This window comes from Canis aureus, chromosome 9 (assembly GCF_053574225.1).
Source record: "Canis aureus isolate CA01 chromosome 9, VMU_Caureus_v.1.0, whole genome shotgun sequence".
Taxonomy (NCBI): domain Eukaryota; kingdom Metazoa; phylum Chordata; class Mammalia; order Carnivora; family Canidae; genus Canis; species Canis aureus.
This window is the reverse complement of record NC_135619.1, coordinates 26399458-26422852: the sequence shown is the minus strand read 5'-3', so window position 1 is coordinate 26422852 and position 23395 is coordinate 26399458. Positions and strand designations below refer to the sequence as shown.

General features: G+C 33.1%; 2 long non-coding RNA genes across 2 annotated transcripts in view; one reads left to right on the top strand and one right to left on the bottom strand.

Moving 5' to 3' along the window:
• Nucleotides 1-23395, top strand: part of LOC144320527 (uncharacterized) — a 41253-nt gene that overhangs the window by 7489 nt on the left and 10369 nt on the right. The gene's annotated exons all lie outside the window — the stretch shown is intronic.
• Nucleotides 19674-23395, bottom strand: part of LOC144320524 (uncharacterized) — a 46152-nt gene continuing 42430 nt past the window's right edge. Inside the window, exon 3 of the long non-coding RNA XR_013386153.1 lies at nt 19674-20022. This is a non-coding gene — a long non-coding RNA (uncharacterized LOC144320524). The remainder of the gene's footprint in view (nt 20023-23395) is intronic.

Genomic DNA, 23395 nt, shown 5'->3' with positions numbered 1-23395 from the left:
ATATATGTACCCAACATCATAAGACCTACATATATTAAGCAAATATTAACAGATCTGAAATGAGAACTGACAATACAATAATAATAGGGGACTTTAATACTTCATTTTAAACAACAGATAAATATTCCACACATAAAAGTAGTAAGAAAACATTGGACTTAAACCACATTCTAGATTATATATACCTAACAGACATGTACAGAACACTTTATCTATTGGCAGCAGAATACACATTCCTCTCAAGGACATACAGAACATTCTTCAGGGTAGACCATTATGTTAGGTCACAATATAAGTCTTAGCAGACTTATGAAGATTGAAATATACCAAGTATATTTTCCAATCACAATGGTATGAAACTAGAAATCAATAACAAGAAGAAAATTGGAAATTTCACAAATGTGTGGAAATAACATTACACTCCTGAGCACAAATACATCAAGAAAAAAATAAAAAGGGAAATTTAAAAATATTTTTAAATAAGCCAAAATCAAAACACAACATATCAAAACATGGAATGAAACAAAAGCCATTCTAAGAGGGAAGTTATAGCAATAAACACCTACATCAAAAAAAATAAAAATAAAGATCTCAATTAAACAACCTAACCAAAGACCTCAAGGAACTAAAAAGGAAGAACAAACTAAGACCATACCATACTTAACATAAAGAAGGAAATAACAAACATCAGAGGAGAAATAAATTAGAGACCGGAAAAACAAACAACAAAAGATATCAATAAAACAAATAACTTATTTTTTGAAAAAATAAAAAAATGGATGAAACTTTAGCTAGCTTGAGAGAAAAAGAGAGAAAACTCAAATACATAAAATCAGAGATAAAAGAGGAGACATACAAATGATACCACAGAAATACAAAGGATCATAAGACTAATATGAATAATTAAACACTGCCACATTGCATAACCTAGAAGAAATGGATAAATTCCTAGAAACATACAACATACCAAGATTAAATCATGAAGAACTAGAAAATCTGAACAGATTAATTAATTTTAAGGAGACTGAATCAGTAGTCAAAGCCTCCCAATAAAGAAAAGTCCAGGACCAGATGATTTCTTTGTGAATTCTACCAAACATTCAAAGAATTAATACTAATCTTTCTCAAACTCTTCAAAAAAATTGAAAGGAAGAAATACTTGCAAAGTCATTTTATAAAGCCAGCATTACCCTAATATCAGAGCCAGATAAACACACTACAAAAAAAGAGAGTTACAGGTCAATATCCCTGATGAATATAAATGAAAAAATTCTCAAAAAAATACTACCTAACTGAATTCAAAAGCACATTAAAAGATCAAGTAGGATTTATCCCTGAGATGCAAGGACGTTTTAAAATGCACAAATCAATAAATGTGATACAACATGTTAAAAGAATGAAAGATAAAAACCACACGATCATCTCAATAGGTACAGAAAAAGCATTTGGCAAAATTCAATATCCATTCATGATAAAAAATCTCAACAAGCTGAGTATTAAAGGAACATATTTGATCATAGTAAATGCCATATATGACCAGCCCACACTAATATCATACTCAATGGTGAAAGATTGAAAGCTTTCCCTTCAAGACCCACAACAAGACAAGGTTTGCAGTCTCTCTATATTTATTCAATATAGGAAGTCCTAGCCAGAGCAATCAGGCAAGAAAAAGAAATAAAAGGCATCCAAATCAGAAAGGATGAAATAGAATTGTTTGTTTTCAGATGCTATAATCTTATATGATAGAAAACCCTATAGTCCACAGAAAAACTGCTAGACATAATTAACAAATGCAAGTAAAGTTGTAGGATACAAAAATCAATATACAGAAATCAGTTGTGTTTCTATACCCTAACAATGAAATATCTGAAAATGAAAGAAAACAATTCCATTTATAATAGCATCAAAAAAAGGTAAAATAGAATAAATTTAACTAAGTAGGTGAAAGAGCTGTACAGTGAAAACTATGTGACTTTGATGAAAGAAATTAAAGATGAGACAAATAAATGAAAAATATTCTGAGTTCATGATTAGGAAGAAGTAATGTTATTTAAAATGTTCATGCTATCTAAAGTTATCTATATATTCAATGCAGTCTCTATCAAAATTCTGATAGCATTTTTTATAGAAATAGAACAAACAATCCTAAAATTCATATGGAATCACAAAAGACGCCAAATAGCCAAAGACACAAGAGAAAAACAAAGCTAAAAAAAAGAGAGAGAAAGAGAGAGAAACAAAGCTGGAGGCATCAAGCTTCCTGATTTCAAACCATTATACCAAGCTACAGTACTCAAAACAGTATGATACTGGCATAAAAATAGAAACAGACCAGTGGAACAGAATCAAGAGCCTAGAAATAAACTCTTGCATATATGATCAACTAATATTTGACAAGGGATCCCAGCATACTCAATGGAAAAGGATACTCCTTAATAAATGGTGTAGGAAAACTGGATAATCATATGCAAAGTAACAAAACTGGATGTCTATCTTACACCATAAACAAAAATTAACTTGAAATGTATTAAAGACTGAAACATAAGATCTGAAATGATAAAAACTCCTAGAAGAAAACATAGGAAAGAACACCTTGATAGTGACCTTGACAACATTTTTTTTGGAAATGACATGAAAAGCACAAGCAACAAAATAAAAACTAAACAACTGGGACTACATCAAATTTTAAAGCTTTTGCACAGAAAAAAAAATCAACCAAATTAAAAGGCAACCTTTGGAATAGGAGAAAAATTTTGCAAATCATATATCTGATAAGGAGTTAATATCCAAAATACATTTAAAAATCCTATAACTCAATAGCAAAACCAAAATGATTAAAAAATGGTCAGAGGACCTGAATAGAAATTTTGCAAAGAAGATATACAGATGGCCAACAGGTACTAATCACCACAAATCATCAGTGCAATGCAAATCAAAACCACAATGAGATACCACCTCACACCTGCCAGAATACCAATCATCAAAAAGGCAAGAGAAAACAATTGTTGGTGAGAATGTAGAGATAAGAGAATCCTTGAACACTGCTGGTAGGAATGTAAACTGGTGGAGTCACCCTGGAAAACAATTTGGAGTTTCCTCAAAAAATTAAAAATAGAACTACCATATGATCCACCAATTCCACTTCCAGAATATATCCAAAGGAAATTAAATCAGGATTTTGAAGAGCTATCTGTACTCTCTCATTCTCTATAGCATCATTTACAAGAGCCAGGATATAGAAACAACCTAAGTATTCATCTCCAGGTGAATGAATAAAGAAGAGATGTTATATATATGCAATAGCATATTATTAAGCTATTAATAAGCTATTAAAGAAGGAAATCCTATCATTTGTGGAAACATGGATGGACTTTGAAGGCATTATCCTAAGTGAAATAAGTCAGAGAACAAAAAATACTACATGATACCACTTATATGTAGAATCTAAAAAATCGAGCTTATAGAATAAGATAGTAGAATGGTGATTGCCAGAGGATGTGGAATGAGACTAACAGGAAGATTCTGGTCAAAGGTACAAACTTCCAATTATGAGATGAATAAGTTCTGGGTTAATTATAATGTACAGCATAGTGACCATAGTTAACAATACTGTGCTATACACTTGAAAGTTGCTAAGAGAATATGTGTTAAATTTTTCACCACACACACATACACACACATACAAAGATAATAATGTGAGGTGATGGAGATGTTAACTAACAGTATTGTTGTAATAATTTTGCAATATATACATATATAAAATCATCATGCTATAGACCTTAAATTTACACAATGTGAAATGCTAATTATATCTCAATAAAACTAGAAAAACTAAAATAATATTTAGTGTACATTTTAGTCTCAAAATTATTAGGCATAACATAACAGGACTTACATATTGCAAATACTTAAATACAATAATATCTAAAAATCAAAGACTCAAGGATCTCAATTTAAAGAGTCTGAGAAAATAAAAGCCTTTCCTTTCATATTAACACTAAACAAGATAAAATGTTTTATAAATAAAAAAGGTTTTGTAAGTAAACTTACATTACACATTTAAAATGAAATGTTGAAAGATTCATTTTTCATATAGCCATAGCAAAGATCTTGTTTTTATGATTTTGTTCAAGCAACCAATCATCAATTCAGAACAGAAAATTTTATGAAAATATATTTTTCTCTTAACATTAAAAAAAAACCTAAAATGGACTAAATGTTTCACTTTTAAAATAATATCTTTTGCAATTTTTCCCCACAACAGACCTACATTCACAGATATGGCTTCTAACACATTTAATTGTTCCATTAAATTGTCCACAATTAAATTGTTTATCCAGACTATAAAATAAATTGGCTGTTAAATTGAACAGAATTTAACATGTATGTTTGTAATCAAGGGTTTTAACAGAGAGGTTTTAGATTTTATGAAAACTACACACTCTTTCCAGAAATAAGCACACACACAAAATTTTACATAGAATTTAGGGTGATCTCTAAATGAAGAGCCTCCATTATCCCCTAGATTCCATGGACCATAGATTAACCCATAGTTAAACATATAGAAGACATGTAAACATCTGTATAGAATACCACTTCCTGGGGTGCCTGGGTGGCTCAGTTGAATAAGCTTCTGTCTCGGCTCAGGTCATGATCCCAGGGTCCTGGAATCAAGCCCCAAGTCGGGTTCCCTACTTCTCCCTTGTAGGGGAGCCTGCTTCTCCCTCTCCCCGCCCCACACTCATGCTTTCTCAATATCTCTCTCAAATAATTTTTTTTTTAAAAAAGAATACCATTTACTGAATCTGTGAAAAATACCAGGTACTGTCCTAAGTACTTTATTTATTTAATCAATCCTCACAAAAATCCATGTAAAACATGTAGTAGTATCACCACTTTACATACAACAAAAATAAAGTTGAGAGAGTAAATCACATAGGTAGTGTCACACAACCTGAAAATATAAAATTTGATGCTCTTTCCATCATTCCATTCTGTAATAGCTTTTCTAGGGTCATGTAAAACATTAACTTAGAGGCACGATCTGAATTTAGATCCTTTTGCTTTTTTTTTTTTTCTTTTACTTCACTTACAGAGTAGCACCGAATTCTTCAAGCATATCTGTTCTCATAAAATAGACAATGGAATTCACAGTGGGCCCAATTTTCCATCCCTATTTCCAAGAGGGTATTTAATGCTTATTAATTAGGCTATTGTGTTTTTTAAATATTTCTCCACTATTCCCCAACCCGCAGAACAAATATAAATCATAGACATTAAAAATGTTTTTGAGGTTATTTTAAGTTCACTGTAAAAATTCACTTAGTCGCTCAATAGTAAGTATTGTTTTTTTTTTTTATTTTAAACAATGAGCTACTCTTTTTCATCCTCAGGGTCTTAAAAATTTCACAGAATTGTTCAGCAATGTACATACAGTTCACACCTTTAAACTCTTTCTGTGAATAAGTTCTTACATGCTTCATAAACACTATACTCAGAGCCATCTAGGCCTTCAAGAAAAATGAAATTACCCAGCTAGCTAGCTCCTAGCATTCACTTGCTAAAATGAACCATAAGAGGATCTTTAACAGTTTGATAAAGCAAGGAGAAACCTGAATTTCAAATTTGTTCTATCCTCCCATTGAAAACTGATGAGTATATGCTAAATGATAACAGAGTTTGTAGCTTAAGTGAAGCAACATATACTTCTCTTCAACCTTAGTATGTGTTGCTGGGTTGGCGGCTATCTGTTGCCTTGTAATTTTAACATATTCATCATGCTGTACTTTCAGATATAAATCATAAGCTTGTTCTAAACCAGATCTACATTTTCATTAAGATCAGGTATGAATGAAAATTTGTCACCTGGTATATTGCAATCAGAATGGACACAACAAACTCCTGAACCTGAAAAAAGATTTATCATTCAGTGATTTGAAATTATTCACTAACACTCTAATGCAAAATTAATTTATGCAACTAATATAAATTTAAAGGATTACTTTTCTTGTTATACAGAAAACTCATACAAATCTCTGAGAAAGAAGCTGAAGCTTCAATACAAAGAAAAAAAAATAAAAGCCACAATTATAAGTAGACTGTCCCCTCCCCTACAAGTATACAAAAGTAAATGTTCAATGTTAAGAATCTGAAAAATACATATATATGCTGAGAAATTTTCAATGAATTACAACTTAAGAACCCCCCAAAAGTATTGTGATATATTTCCTAATATTTATTTTTAAATATTTGCTTAATTAATTTAATTACAGAATGGAAATGATATTGTATTTACAGCTCTGTTTCCATTTTCCATTCACATTGTGATCATTTTATCATGTCATTAAACATTCCTTGAAAACATCCTGTAGACATATTAAAATAAACAAATCCTTAAGGGAATATTTAGGAAGTATTATAAAGCAATATTCAAATGACTTTCTATCACACACAGATTTTAGAACATAAGGGATTCCCTGTAGGGAGTAGAGACAAAGACTTTGTCCTCTAAAATACTTTCCTAGGCTTTATATAATCTTGCCAACTGACACTATTTTTCTTAACTTTTGTCCTAGATTTATTTTTTTTCTGAGTAAATGTCACACTACCTATGCAGAATTATGTTATTTAACATTATTGTTTTCAGAGCCCCTTCTTTGTGATTCCAGAAAAATTAAATTAAATATAGACAGTAAATTATGAGTTTTCTCAAGATAATCAGATTTTTTAAACCCTTAATTATGTAGATATTAGCCAAAACCTCATTAATTTTTACTTATAGAGCTCTGACCAGAGTTTGCATGCTATTACCTTACATTATATATACATTCTGACAAGAAAACAAATTTCCTAGTCTTAATGTAGAGACTGACTTAGAATATATTTTATAGCTCTGATGTAAATATGTTGTGATCTTCAAACATCCTGAAAAACTGCATTTTTGATCCAAGGTATAAATAGTCAAAAGTTCTAATTTTAGCATATATTCTTTTAAAAAAAAAAATGATTATAAGACTTGAGTGAGGGCAGCCCAGGTGGCTCAGCAGTTTAGCGCTGCCTTCAGCCCAGGGCCTGATCCTGGAGACCCGGGATGGAGACACACCTTCATCTCACTGCGTGGAGCCTGCTTCTCCCTCTGCCTGTGTCTCTGACTCTCAATCTCTCTCTGTGTCTCCCATGAATAAATAAAATCTTAAAAAAAAATAAAGACTTGAGTGGAGGCTATACCTAACTTCAGAAGTTTTATAAAATGTTAGACTAAGAAGAAAATCCAGTTAAATAGTATTCAAACTTGGAATTTCTTGTCCATCTCTAAATATTTGTTTGGATCAAGGGAAATCCACACATGTACTTATTTAAAGTTATTTACATACACATTATGGGAAAAGAATCTTCAGGACTGTAACTATCCTGTTACAAGCCTTAATGACCTCTCATTGCATAATGGATAGCGTCCAAACTCCTTTCTGGATGAGGATATGCATGGCAAATCAGGCATCATCACAGCCCAGGTAATCTGTTTAAGCTTCCTTCCCCCATGCCTTCTCTCCAGCCCAGCAACTCAAGTTTCTTACAAAACACACTTATTCTGTCCTCACAGTTTCACTTATGACTATGGACCATTTGCTCTATTCCACTTTATCAGACTCTAGAGAAGAGCCATGCCTTCAAGATCTCTTCTCAGGTACACTTCTTCCATTAAACTTTTCCTGAATACAGGGCTTTTATTGTACTTCTCATATATGTTGGTGCTTGGTTACATTCAACTGGTCATTATACTCTGGACTATACTCTTTTGTCTGATGTACACAAATTCTTCCTCCTGAACAAGATTGTAACATACTAAAAGGCAATTATAAAATACCCCATGAACAGCACACTGAGATGCAGTCTAGCAAGAATTCAATAAATACTTTAAAGTTTTCTTCCTAAACTACCAATGCAGTCTATTGCTGCACATACTACCACAGCTGTGAATGTGATCCGAAGTAGAAATGGAAAGGTTTTGAAATAGTTTTATTGACTGAAATATAACAACAGTCAAAATGCTTGTCATAAAATTTCATTATGTCCCTAAACTTCAAAGAAGTCACATAAATAAAATAACTAACCAGCTCTTCATTAGCTAGAGCTTAATACTTTCAATGGCTGCCCTTATGGTAAACATGGCATAAATATGGTAAAAAAACATAAATACAAAAATATTTATCTAAATCCAAATCAGTTAAGATTTTAATATTAACAAGGTGAAAAGAACGGGCCCCAAAGAATTTGGGGTAATGTCATAAAAATATGCTTATCCTTAAGAAATCTCTAAATTTAATTAATTATATAACACTTTTACAATCTCTTTTTATTTGAATCTTGATTTCTAATCATTCCTATACTTCTTGGGCATATTTCACATCATAATTTGTCTATTAAAATTCTGATATAATTTTATCTCTTAGTTAATAAAAAAATATTCACAAAGTAGGCAAATTGGTATCATTTTAGGAGAGTTAGAAAAACAAAAATGGTAAAAGATTCTGAGTGACTCCTAGACAAACTCCCTGAGTGATTCTCTTGGATAGAGGAAAATGGACTCACATTTCTTCCAGTAAAAAAAAAAAAAAAAAAAAAGAGTAAGAATTTTCCACATAGTTGGCAAACAGTTGAAACCAGGAATTCTTCATTTGTAAATACTTAGAATCTACTATATCCATTATCCATTATTTTGTTATGCAGAGAAGGCTACCATCATTATATAAGCTTCAACTATTTTAAATACAAATCCTTTGCCTAAGCTCAGTAAAAATGCTATCTAAGGCTTCACTTCCAAAGAAACTGCAAGGCAATTGAAAATATACATAGGAAATACTAATGAGCATTTGAATTACTCAGCAGCCTGGTCTATTTGATGATTTCATATTTAGTGTCCTGTCTCTAAACATTAAAGGTGTTTATAAGTATCTTGAATCCCTATTTTGATATGCACATTTGTGTATTTACTTATTTTTTTCCATGGGTAGGCACTCTTCATTTCAATTAGTACCAGTTCCTTAAGAGTAAAGTCTTTAATGTCTTTATTAGTTATTCAAGCAGCCAATTCTATGCTTTAAAAGCAACAGGTGCTTACAAAATATAAATTGGAAAATAAATCAATATATTTAAATTTGCCCACAGTAGATTTACGAAGTGGGAAATTTAGTAGAGGTCATTAAAGAAACTTCAAATTTTTCCAAGTTAAACATCATTTAAGATAATAACTAATAATTACTGTGCGCAGAGATTTATGTGTTTTGTTCATTCAGGTATCTCCAGTGCCTGATACATTGTAAGCATGCAAATATTTGCTGAATGAATGAATGAATAATTTTGTTATAATTAACAGGGGATACCTTAAGAATGTGATTTATATTGCAAACAGCATATACTACAAATGTTTAATTCAAACTCTATTGCATACAAATCTTTATCTTTTTTAAATCATTTTATCTTCATATCTTTTCTTGACTTCATTGAACTTAGTATCTATAGTAATAGGAAATGGGAATAGTTTTGCTCTCCTAAATTTACAAACACCTTTTATACCTTTTAAATTTATCCCACTTTCATTTTTTCGTTCAGTGTCCAATTTATAGTAAGAAGTTCAAAAGCTAGGCTGAAAGAACTTAGTTAGTCAAATATTCAACCCTGAAAAATAAAAAGTTGAAAATATCTTCTATCGTAAGTCTGCCAGCTAAATGCGAACAGATGAACATTTTTTAAAAATCTTTTAATCCAATTCTACTAAAATTATTTAGGAAAAACTTTTCATTGTCTTACACTGCACAAGCTACTAGGGGTATCAAAGAAATATATTCTTGCACTGGAGGAATTCACAGAGAGATGTATGCACATAAAGCAATTAGACAACAAGAGACAACAACACAGGCTCTAAGGGACACATTGGGCTGGTGACTATATACTATGACTTAGTCTTTGGATTTAAAAGTAATATTTGGATTAGTAGTAACCCATCTTGTTTGTTAAAATGAAGTGCAAGCTCATGATTTTCAAACTCCAGATGCATTTTTAATTTTAATAGCCACTAGGTAATAATGGATACACATTTAGAATTAACAATTAAAGTTTTAAATTGAGGTACAACAAAGGAGTCTGAGTAGATTTCTCCTGAATTTGCTATTTTTTCTTATCTATAACTCTTGTACTCTTTAAAATTCAAAGCTTTATTTTATGCATTGAAAGAGGTCACCATCAATAAAGAAACCATCAATAAAAAATTAACTCCAAATAGTATCCTTTTTCTCTAGAAATAGAGTTTGGAAGAATAGGACTTATTATCCATAGAAATAAACACTTTCTGTCATTCAAAAATTTTCAAGTATCTCTATATGTGAAGCACTATTATAGGGACTCAGGATATAACAGGTAAAAAGACAAAGTTCTTCCTTTATAGTTCCTTTTCCATAACTTATACTCCAGGAAGGGATGGAAAAGATAAATAAGTAACAAAGAATTTTTAAGTGTCAAGGAGGATATAGAGTGACTGGGACACTTCTGAGAAGGGGACACTCTTAAGGGAAATAACTGTTAAATAAGACAGCCAAGTAAGGCACATCTGAGGAAATAATATTGATACTGAAACTTCATTGAAAATGCTCCATGTGAAAATGGGTGTGACCTTGCCACACAACAATCTTGTCAGAGTTTTTGTAGATAAAAGAGAAAGCATAAGCATATTTAGAGATGCCTAAGGGAGGAGGCTTAGCATCATCCAGTTACAGCAAGAAGCCCAGGGCAGCTGAGAAGTCTGGAAGGTAGAGAAAGAGTTGTGCTGTGTGAGAAGGCACTAGGACAAGTGCAGGACAGATTTTATAAGGCATTGTAGGCCATCTTAAGTGGTAAGGGGCAACTTTGATTCTAAGTGCAATGGGAAGGAATTAGAGGCGTCTAAACAAAAGAATTATATTATTTATTTTTTTAAATAACGTGTATTTATTATTGCTACACAATTTGCTAAGTGCTTTATAGATTTTATTTAATCATTACATCAATGCTGTAAAGTCAATCATATTATCCCCATTTTACAGAATATAAAACTGAGGTAGAGAGGGATTATGGAATATGCTCAAATCACAAAACTGCAAAGTGCTGGGAGAGGTGTTCTAAACTAAGTTCTTCATTCCACGGTCTAGCCTCACAACTGTCTATACTCACAAATGGTGCTAGGTTCCTCAGGACATGCACACAACTCAGATGAAAAGGGCCAAACGTGGACACAGGTCACAGAAGAGAAATCAGATGTACAGCTAGAATATAATATTCCTTGAAACTAAAACAATAGGGTATTTTTAAAAAAGATTTTGTTTATTTATTTGAGAGAGAGGGAGAGAGAGAGAATGAGTTGGGAGGAGAGGCAGAAGGAGGAGAAGCAGATTCCCCCGCTGAGCAGGGAAGCCCCATGCTGGACAGGACCCTGAGATCACAACCTGAGCCAAGGCAGACGCTTAACTGACTGAGCCACCCAGGCCCCAAAAGGGTACTTTAGATCGCATTGTAAGTTATTAATTTTATGTAAGTTATTTTTTTGAGAAGCTTGCTTAAAGATATCAGCAACTGTTAACTTTCTGCCACTGTTTTCTCCTCAAGGGCATAATAATTACCTCAAATATCTTTGAATCCTCTACTTTTCCTATCACAGTGCCTTACAAAAAGTGGAGATTTAAAGTATTTGTTGAACAAATGAAATACTAAAAATGAAAAAAAGACTTCCTTGTCACCTGGCATCGTGGGAAACTTTAGCCTTAATAATCCGCTGATGCTGCTTGATGCTGATGCCCGATCTTAGTGAAACCAGTTTTCAATGGGTTCACTTTGAACTTGAAGCTGTACTTTGAGAAATCTTGAAAGTGTCTTTAAAAGTTCAAAATCTGGCTGTAGACACTTTTAACTTTACAAATTTTTAGGTATGTTTCCCTGATTTTTGAAACGTCAGGTACCTTGTAGATACATTAAAGCCCCTGCCTTTTGTTTGCTTTAACTAGATAATTTCACAGACTCCTTGTCAGGTGGATAAATATAACTCCTCCCCTGAAAAAGTCCTACTCCCCCTCTGAAATGCTTGTGGGGATTTGTAGCAGCAACCCTTTTCGGTTAGGTTTTGATCCTTCCTGGTAATTTCTTGTTTCTTTCAGGATAAAATGTAATGGCAATAGCTTTGATGTCTTTATCTTGCTTTATTTATCCTTTCTTCTTTAAGAAGCAGTTCTTGTTCATTCTTGGCTCTCAGAATGTGCTTTATGTAACATCAGCATGAAAAGAATTAGAATGGAAATGTATATCCCTTTTTGGAATTGTGTCTATTTACCTAATATAAAAGTTACAGCAGTTTTTCAAAAGCATAGTGGAACAATGCTGTATTCATCCCAATTTCACAGTAACATCTGAGCTGTGAACAACCTATCTGACGAGAATGAATATTAAATCAGGACATGTGGAAGAAAAATAAAATAGACCTTTCTTAGTGAAATAAATAAATGATAGATGCACTTCAATATAAAACCTGATAAATAATTAAAACATGGCTTAAAATAAGGGACATAAATTGCCAGAAAATAATTTTGAAATGATTCACCAGTCTTTAAGTGAATGACTTCACTTTCTCAATGGCAATGACATATTTTCAATATCACCCACTCATTTTTTTCCTTTGTTCTTTTCCCACCCCAATCTCTCAGGAACTATAAACTAATATTTATGGCATATTGACTATGGGTCCAGTATTATGCTAGGCAAAATTATCTGTAATACCAAATCTGACCTCAAAAGACATCTTCTTGTTGAAACAACAGTAACATAAGTAATAAAAATATTATTAAGAGCTAGATCATATGCTATAAGAATTGGAATAGGACTTCCAAGAGAGGAGATATCTGTATGAACTGAAGAGTCTAGGGGTAGAATTATGAAAGAAAAAGTATTTTGAGCAAGATATTTAAATATAAAGGCAATTAAATTACCCCTTAACTAGGGCTAGAGGCCATAGGTAATCTGATTCCATTCTCCCTCTCAATTCTTGTAGCCTGCTACTTTCTCTGCTCCAATCACAGCTGCCTTGCTATTTGTTGGTGGACTCACACATACAGTTCATGCCTGTGCACACCCAAAAGTTCAAAAAATGAGTCTTAACCCACTTAAGAACCATTGATCTAAATAACCTTTTATTACGTCTATAAAACCCCTGCATAATAATCTTGGGAATAAATTAAGTGTGAAAACTCAATGCAAACTTTATAATTAAAACCCAAACCAAGAGCAAAAATGTCTTTGCAGAGATTGAACAAGATAGTTCAGAAAGCAATCTTTTAGCTCACTGGCTTTCAAAAAGATCATATTGGCACATTTTCAAATATATCTGACACATATAAAAATATTCTGATTCAGAAAATCTGTAACAACAAAAGCATAGCAAACATAAATGAAATATTTGTGAAGATTTGCAGCATAGCCTCCACCAACATATATTTAGCCATGTCGATCAAGTCAATACATGGCACTGAACTATCACAGTGCCTGGCACTTAGTTACTCAATAAATATCTATTAAATATCTATTAAGTAAATTGACGCATAAATGAAAAAAGAGAATGAGTCACATCATTTGCTTTTTTAATCAATAAATATCTATTAAATATCTATTAAGTAAATTGACGCATAAATGAAAAAAGAGAATGAGTCACATCATTTGCTTTTTTAATCAGATGGAGCTATGACATCCTGGGAAAATGACCTCACCTTGCATACTCGTTAATGTGGTTTTAACAGGTATAGCTAAAAGACCCTACTATCACAACTAATTTAGGTTTTAGAAAAGGTATTATTGTTTCCCATTTGATTCTTCACCTGATGAAATCTACCTCATTCTTTAAACCTCAGCTCAAAAACAAAACTTTCTGTTAAATCTTATGTAGATCCAGCAATGTCACTTTTTGAACTTTATCCCAAGTAAGTAATTAGTCACATGTATAGAGATATACAAGGATGTTCATCAAAGCATTGTCTATAATAGAAAAAAAATAGATCTGAGTTGAACAGAGTTAGAATGCTAACAAATTATGACTTATCCATTTATGATGACTATGTAGTCAGTGAAAATAATAATTAATATCTATTAAAATAATGGTTGCAAATATTGGTAAGTAAAAACAGTAATATTCCATTTTAAATATATATTTATATGAATGGAATTTTGGAAAAATGACTATTTTTTCTGACATTGAATCAATTTTCTAACATTGAATCATTTTGACATGTTAAAAATTATTAGTTCTGGTGGAGGGACTATATGATTTCAAAATAATTGTTATTCACTTTCTAATTTTTCTGTAGTAATCATATATTCCTTGTGTTATTTTAGAAAGGGACAAATAAAAAGAAAAAACTTTTATAGTTATCATGTTTTTCTACTTTTATTTGCCTTCTAAGAAGCACAGACTCAAATCTAAAGCCTGTTACTAGCAATACATCTAATCCAATGGCATGTACTTTGTGTACTAACCTTATATCTGGCTTCACATTATCTTTATACTTTATTTTGTTTTCATCCTTGTTTCTTCATTCATTCTTATCTTGTTATATCTTTTGTGCTTTTATAAGTCCATGGTTTTAAATATCATGGCATTTAACTACATGGTATAAGGAAGTCTGGGTATCAGCTCCAATAGGTAGTACCACTAGGATAGCAATTAGCTTGGTGAATCCAACACACTTTAAGCTGGTCCTCTGTGCCATGGGTTCAAAACACTAATTTTTATCAGCCCACTAAAAATGGATTTGTCCCTTTAGGACAAATTCTCAGAAACCAGTGAAAAGGAGAATGGCATTGTATTAATTCACAATAAGAAATAAATCTAGCATTTATACCAAATGTCCATATTGACCAGACCAACTGACTCCCTTCCTGTGAGAAAACTGCAAAGAGAACCAAAATATTAGAAGATTACTTGGTGGTCATGGAATCAGAAAAAGGCATATTTTTATTAAAGAATGACTCTTGGTTGAAACATCTTTAGGCATTCTTATTTACTGTAAGAAAGAGATGGCCTTGCCAAAGATCTCATAACATCAGAGAAAAATAGTGAGGCATAGTAATGTGGATAAGAGCATGGGCTTTACAGAGGGGCAAAGATTCAAGACCCTGGTTCCAACATATTCTATGTGAACTTGAACTCTAAGTCTCATTTTCTGTTAATTGAGTATTTATTTAGGTAATAACAGAGGAGGCTTAAGTTTAAACCACTTTAAACTGAGGATTTTGTATACTAAATGTAATAGTTCTGGTAGTGAATGTGAATCCATCAGGCTGGGAAAATAAAGTTGTAATTTTTAAAATAATTGCAACTACCAGGCAGCCCGGGTGGCTTAGTGGCTAAGTGCCCATCTTTGGCTCAGGGCATGATCCTGGAGACCCAGGATTGAGTCCCATGTCGGGCTCCCTGCATGGAGCCTGCTTCTGCCTCTGCCTGTGTCTCTGCCTCTTGCTCTCTCTCTGTGTCTCTCATGAATAAATAAATAAAACCTTTAAAAAAAAAAAGTACTACGCTTCCTTAGTGACATCTCAAATAACTTTCAGTCACTCAGTTATTTAAACAGTCTCATTTTCTTATTAAGACTTCATCCGTTCATTTTGAAATTTCTAATGCATGTTTAATTTGGCATATTCATCGCAGTTTACTGCGGATTCCAGAATAGATATTCAAAATGTGATCCATGTACTGGCACAAAACTGATATCTGATTGTTGCTGCACCATGACAGGATAAGGAGCTTGCACCAGAATGAAAATCAGCTCCATTGCTAAATACAATGTGTAGTTGAAATGAAAGAAGGAATAAACAAATCCATAATTATAGTTGGAATTTCAACACTCTTAGTAATTAAGAGGAGTAGATAGAAAACCAATAAAGATGTAGAAGACTTGAAAACTACTATCATAGAAATTGACCTAATTGATGTTTACAGGGCATGTCACTCAACAAAAGCAAAATGCAAATTCTCTTAAGTGTGCATGGGTAATATTTTGAATTGAATAAAAACAAAGACATAATGTATAAAAATTTATGGGATGCAACCAAGAGTGTATTTAGAGAAGAATTTGTGGCTATAATTGCTTATATTAGTAAAAAAATAAAGATCTAAAATCTATTCTCTAACCTCCTACTTAAAAATAAAAACTTTATAGAGAAAATTAAACACAAAGTAGGAGGGAAATAACATAGAGAAGAAAGAAATTAATTAAATAGAAAATAAAAAAGAAAAATTATCAAAATAACTTCTTTAATAGATATTATAAAACTCTAGCTAGAATGATAAGAAGAGAGGAGGCACAAATTACCAAAGTCAATGAAAAAAGAGAACACATCACTACAGAACCTACAGACTAATGAAAGATAATGAGGGGATAATATGAACAACTTTGTACCAAGACATTCAACAATTTCATCACTAACGATGCAGCCAATATTGAAGAACAACAAGAGAGACTTATGAAAACATTATGGTAATACTTTCAAAAACCTAAATAAAGTGGGAAAATTCCATGAATGGCACAGATTACCAAAACTAACACAGGAGAATAGAGAAAAATGATCTCAGATAGAAAGCCAAGGATGCATGAGAGAATGAAGAAAAACTGTAAATATATGGGTAAATCTAAATGCATACTTTCTGCATAAAACATTAGTGATAATGTCTTGTGAGATGTTAACTATAAAGATAATTAAAATACATGATGAGTAGATTATATCCTGGGAGAGAAATAAATGCTGAAAGTGTTCCCTATTCTTGCATTGCTTTCAGGAAGAGGGAAAAACTACCAATTAACATAAAGTTAAGTCAAGAGTGCATTATTCCAAATCACATCTGATAAAAAGTTTTGTATCCCAAATATATAAAGAATACTTAAAACTACAAAATAAAAAAAAAACTACTGTAATAATGGACAAAAGATAGAATGGACATTTCATCAAGGAAAACACATGAAGAGGGGTGCCTGGATGGCTCAGTTAAACATCCAACTGTTGATTTCAGCTCAGGTCATGATCTCAGGGTCATGGGATTGAGACCTGTGTTGGGCTCCACACTCAACACAGAGTCTGTTTATCCCTCTCCCTCTGATCCTCCTCCTGCTTTCTCTCTCTCAATAAAATAAATTATAAAAATCTTTAAAAGAAAACACTAATCACATTAGAAGATGCCTGACATCATTAGTCATCAGGATAATGTAAACTAAAATCACAATGAGAGAAAAAAAAATCACAATGAGACACCACTTCTTTCCCACAAGAATGACTACAATCAAAAAGACAGACAATATCAAGTGTTAACAAGGATGCAAAGAAACTGGAACCCTTGGGAATTGCAGGTAGGAATGTAAAGTAGAACAGCCACTAAAGAAAACAGCTTGGCAGTATCTTACAAAGTTAAAAATATACTTACCATATAGCCCCTCATCTCCTAGGAATCTACCCAAAAGTAATTAAAATATATGTCCACACAAAGGTATGTATGCAAATTTTCATAGCATCATTATTTATAAGAGCCCAACGCTGGAAAGAATCAAAATACTTATGATCAGGTGAAGGTATAAGAAAAAAAGTGGTATATTCATACAATGGAAGACTATTTAACCGAAAAAAGAATTGAACAACTAATACATGCAGCAACAGAGATGATGAAATTATCCTAAATGAAAACAGGACATGATGCTAAATGAAACAAAGCCAGGCATAATGACTACATACTAACTTCATTTATATAAAGTGTCCATAAGAGAAAAAATTTATGGAGACAGAAAGCAGAACAGTGGGACCAGAGGCTACTTGCAGAAGGGAACTTTTGGGAGTGATCAAAATGCTCTAAAACTGTATTGTGATGATGGTTCCAGAATTCTATAAATTTGCTAAAATTCATTGAATTGTCTACTTATAATGGATGACTTTTATAGTGTGAAAATTATCTCAAAAAACTTAAAATTAAGGGAACAGAATGGCTGAGAGTAAAATATTAGGAAAAATATACCAGGAAAATTCTATACCAAAAGAAATTTCAGATCACAATATTAGTATACAGACAGATAAATACAGTATATGTAAACTGATGAAATTTTTTCTATAATTTTCAAAAAAGTATTAAAATTTTGGTGTTGGTGTACTGTACTCAAATACTATTTTAGAACATACTTTATCTCCTATACAGTCATTAGTCATTGACCTTACTCCCAAAATATTGGTGCTAAGCTCCAAAAGCTATTCCCTCAATTTTATTCATATTTCCCTCTATCATAGTTTTTCCTCATTGGTCTTCACAAAGTCTAATGATAAAGTTCTAGAATTTTTGTTTTAGAAAAGGAAACTAAAGCTCAGAAGTGAAATAAACTTCCAAACATGACTCTAATGGATTTCTTAATTAAATATCACACCTGATATTCCTTAGGCACATTGACTTTGTTTTGCTGAATTAAATGTATTTTCATTTCAGATACAAACTGTAAAATGGAAACATTTATTGTCCATTCTCTCTCTATTGGTGAAAAAACAGAATATGCCCACACATATGAGAAGTTAAATCACACTCTATTCTGATAGTTATGTCACCCTCAGTTTTTCTGGGATATGTGTGTGTGTGTGTGTGTGTGTGTGTATTTTAAAGTTGTAGCTATCCACTCTTTGATGCCATAATAAAGAGATTAGAGCCAGCCAAATGCACTTTGGTCCAAGGCTTTAGAAGATGATACCAAGGGGGAGCCAACCTGCCTAAGATAACAACTCAGTAGGGCAGCATTATCTGTCAGGTCATTATTAATGTCTTTATAGTCCTGCTTGAAATTTCAGTAACTCTCCTAATCAGTCTCAGAAGTTATCTATGAGGTCTGAACAAAGCAGCAGAGGAAACAATGTGAACATTTTATGATGGCTGCTTTCTCCTAGAATGCATAATTGGACTTTAGTTTCGCACTCCCAGTCATTGAAAGATGGACACGAAGAGATCAGTCGTTGAGATTAATAGCTGAATATGTATATACATGTAAGCTAAGTAGCCACAGATTTTGTGGGGAAGAGATTTTAGTCCATGTATGCCATATGAAAAAGTAACCCAATATACCTTCCTGCTATCTTAGAAAGGCAATGCTAGAGATTACATTAGAGAGAGGGAGAAAAAAAGAGAAAGAGAGAGAAGGCAGGGAAAAATGATTAACAGAAAAGGAAAGGGATCATGTAACTTCTAAGTTATTGTCCCCTTGGCCTTGATGCTTACAACAAAATAACGTACTTTACTGTACAGAATAAACGCAACAAAAAGGAGGAGGAGTGGAGAGCTTCTATGAATAATCAAGATGGTAAATCCCTATCATTTTAGTATTTTTTTCCTTCTGTTAAAGCCATATAATAGGGGTATGATTTGCATACAGCAAAATGTAGCAGAATGGGGGAGAAAGTCTCAAAGGATTAAAATTATATTCACTTATAGTAAAAAAAAAAAAAATAGAGAAAAGTACACTGTGACCAAATATATCAGGGTAATAAATACTAGGGTAGAGGGTAAGTTTTCATTTAAACCTGCTTTATTCTTACACAAATATATACATTGACCTGGGAAGAAAGAAATGAAAACTCATAACCTCTCTAGATCAGACAGACATCTTTACTGAGTTAGCATCAAGAAAGAAAGGCTAAAAAGCTTTTTTAAAAAAGAAAGGCTGAGCGAAAGCATTTCTCCTGTGAGTAAATAAATACTATATTAATCACATTTCATGAAACCGCTCAGTATCATAGAGAGAAAATGCCTTTGGTGAAGGGCTTACTTGGCAAATGATACTTAGAAATGTTAAATGACTTATGGAGACAACTTTTCTCTCCCTCACTAAAATAACTGAAACTGTAGAAGGGACCTCTGAGAAGTTAAGAAGTGATCATGCCACAAAGATATCTTGGTTGCCCAATATGGGTCACAGAGATCCAGGAAAGGGTGGTCCAAATCTGAAAGTAAAAGAGAAAAGAAAAACTATCAACATTGCATTTTCTTGGAATAGTGAATCTTTCTTAAACTATTTAGGTAAATTGAAAGAATACTATAATTAGACAGACTTAGCTCAAAGGAGATAATTTGTCCCATGAGGTACTGTTACCTTAATGGGTAGAAATCATTGGCAACATTATTAACATCTCGGCCACTGTGAGATATGCTAAGAGAATTTTAGCATCCATGTTTCATACTAGCAACACTTTCATCTTGGTTTTTCAGATACCATGACAGTAGTTTTGATAGTCATAATTTCTAGGCAAGGAAAAGACTGTCTAACCAGACATTTTGAAAAACACACAGCTTCAGCATGGCTTTTATTACATTCACTTCCCTCTTCCACTTCAAACTCTGCTCCAAACCAGCCAAAGCAGTAAGTGCCCAGAGCAATTCCAGTATTGGTGATCAAGGACAAATGCCTAATAGTTTTCATTCCAGAACACCTTTCTATCAACAGCTTTATATACACAGATAACAACTGAAATCAACATACCAGAAGTTCAAACATTAACGTGAATAAGAATTATGTAAACAGAATTCATCAACTCTCCCTATAATCAGGGCCCTTTCTCAACCTTCCAATTACCATCAACAGCAGATTCCCCTCTCCTCCTGTCTTGATTGCCCTTCATAATGAATCACACACCTGTCTAATCCTCCTCAGAAACAAAATGGGGCCTATGAATGACCTGCATCCACTCATCTTAAGTGGTTGTTAAAATACACATTGCTGTGCCCCACTCCAGACCTGTTAAAGCTGAAGAATATCCCTGGAATCTGCATGTTAGAACATTCTACTGGATGCTCTTCTATATATCCCAGAGTTTCAAAATCATCCATCTGAATCTTGGTTTTCAATTACTCCTGCCACTTCTTTAGTCTGAATTCTTATCACTACATATCAAGAAGCTGATATAATAGTCTGGCAGTTTATCTCTCTGCCTGGAGAGCCTTCTTTAGTACCCTCTGCCTATCACTATGCACAAATCTCAGCATTCTTTTTGTCATAGACCCTTTCTGCTCAAAATTCTTAACAACTGATTTTTTTTATCATATTTCAGGACAAATCCAAACTTCCCAGCTAAGCATTTAAGGATGTCTATGAAGGAAACTTAGTGTATGTCTGGTCCACTGGTATTTCTCATGGTTCCACTCTGGGGTCCCCTCTAATCAGTTCTGATCAAGTAGACTCCAACCTTATTTCTTGCATGTCCTATTCTTCCCATATCCACATCATTTATCTTTCTCTTTATATGCTCCAAGGCTCTCCCTAGTTTTCCAAAATCTAGTTTTCTGAGAAGGAAATACAGGATTGCCTTCTCTAAAGTGGTAGGGAATATACTAAAATGCCATGAGTTACTAGACAGATTTTAAAAATCCTAGTAGCACTAATTGCTAGTATGTAATTTGGAGAAAATTTATCTAATAAATGTGAACCAATGTACCAAATATTTGGTACATTATAAGAACTCAATGAAGACTAATTTTTTTTATCACTCTATCACTTATTGGGTAGTGGAGCAGTCATGGCCTTTGTGTGTTATCTTTCTATGTAATCTATTTTTGCTGAAAATAGGCTCTCATTTTCATGTGAAACCTACTACACACGGTCCAGATAGAGCTGACCTCTCCCTATTGTCACTACAACTGAGGGGTTCACATGACATAAGGCCAGCAAATCAGAGTATTCCACCCAGCACCCCACCCCACCCAACACACACACATATATGCCAAACATCAGTGCCTGGCTGAGGGATGGGCATTTTCCTGTCAGTTAGCTCAGTCCCTGACAACTTTGCTGGACCCTGAAAAGTAGACACTAATCATTGAAACTGGCTATGCCATTGAAGTAAGCCTACAGATATAGCAGTCCAGCTCTGCTACCGTGTTAGAAAAACTGCCTCCAAATTAAATCAACTAAGAGTCAGTGGAGAGAGGTGATGTCCTGATAGTATCATTTTTATCCCTGAATCCATCATACCTGAGATGCAGTTGTAAACTTTCATTTATAGGAGCCAATGAATTTCTTTTGGAAAGAAATAGTTTCCACTAGTTTTCTATCACTTTTATACAAGAGAGCCCTGACTGACACAGAAATATCAGGAAGTAGAATGCTGCTAGTAACAGAATGTAAAATGTGAGAGGATGGAGTTAACATAGATGAGGATCTGGGAATTCAAGGGAATACCTGGATGAGACATTGACTTGCCTCTCTTAGCTTCAGGGATAAGTGCATTTTTGGATCTAAGTCTAATACTTCCACTGGCAGGCAGTGCATTTTGAAATGATTCATGCAAAGGAAGTTTGTTGTTGAGCCGTCAAGAAATAAATGGTAGTGGGGTATGATAATCATAGGTTTTGTCTGTCCATCCTGTTTTTTCTCATTCTCTTGTTGTTTACAGTCTGTCTTTTCATGGAAATTTCAATTTATGACTCTTTTCATCCCATTCTCACTTTCTGTGCAGATGAGCACATGACCCAAGATGGGCCAGAGTACCTAATACCTGCTCATAAGATACTCTGGGATGGTATAGGATCTTGTTCAGACCAATCACAACCTTCATTGCAACTTTACCTTCAAATAACAGAAAAGAGTCATTTCCTTCCTCTCTCCCTTCTTTCCTTTTTCTATTTTTCTTTCTCTTTTTCTTTCTTTCTAGTTGACACACATGTTACATGAGTTTCAGGTGCACAATGTAGTGATTCAACAAGTGTATACATTACGCTAAATTCACCAAGTGTAGATATCTTGTATCATAATACACTGCTATTACAGTATCATTGACTGTATTCCTTATGCTGTGCCTTTTATTCCCGTGATTTATTCATTCCATAACTGGAAGCCTGTATCTCTCACTTCTTTTCACCCATTTTGCCCAGCCCCCTACCTCCCTCCCCTCTGGCAAACCTCAGTTTATTCTTTCCATTTATGAGTCTGTTTTTGTTTTTTGTTTGTTTTAATTTTTAGATCCCATATCTAAGTGAAATCATATGATATATGACTTTCTTTGGCTTATTTCACTTAGCATAATACCCTCTAGGTTCATCCATGTTGTCTCAAATGGCACAATCTCATCTTTTTTATGGCTATACAATATTCCATAATATTATGGAATTTTTTTGCTACAGAATATTCCAAAATATGTACATATACATATATATATATTCTAACATATATATAATATTCTATATATGTACATACTGATAGACACATGGATTGCTTTCATAACTTAGCTATGGTAAATAATACTGCAATAAACATAAGGGTGCATATAATCTTTTCAAATTAGTGCCTTCATTTTCTTTGGGCAAATACCCAGTAGTGGAATT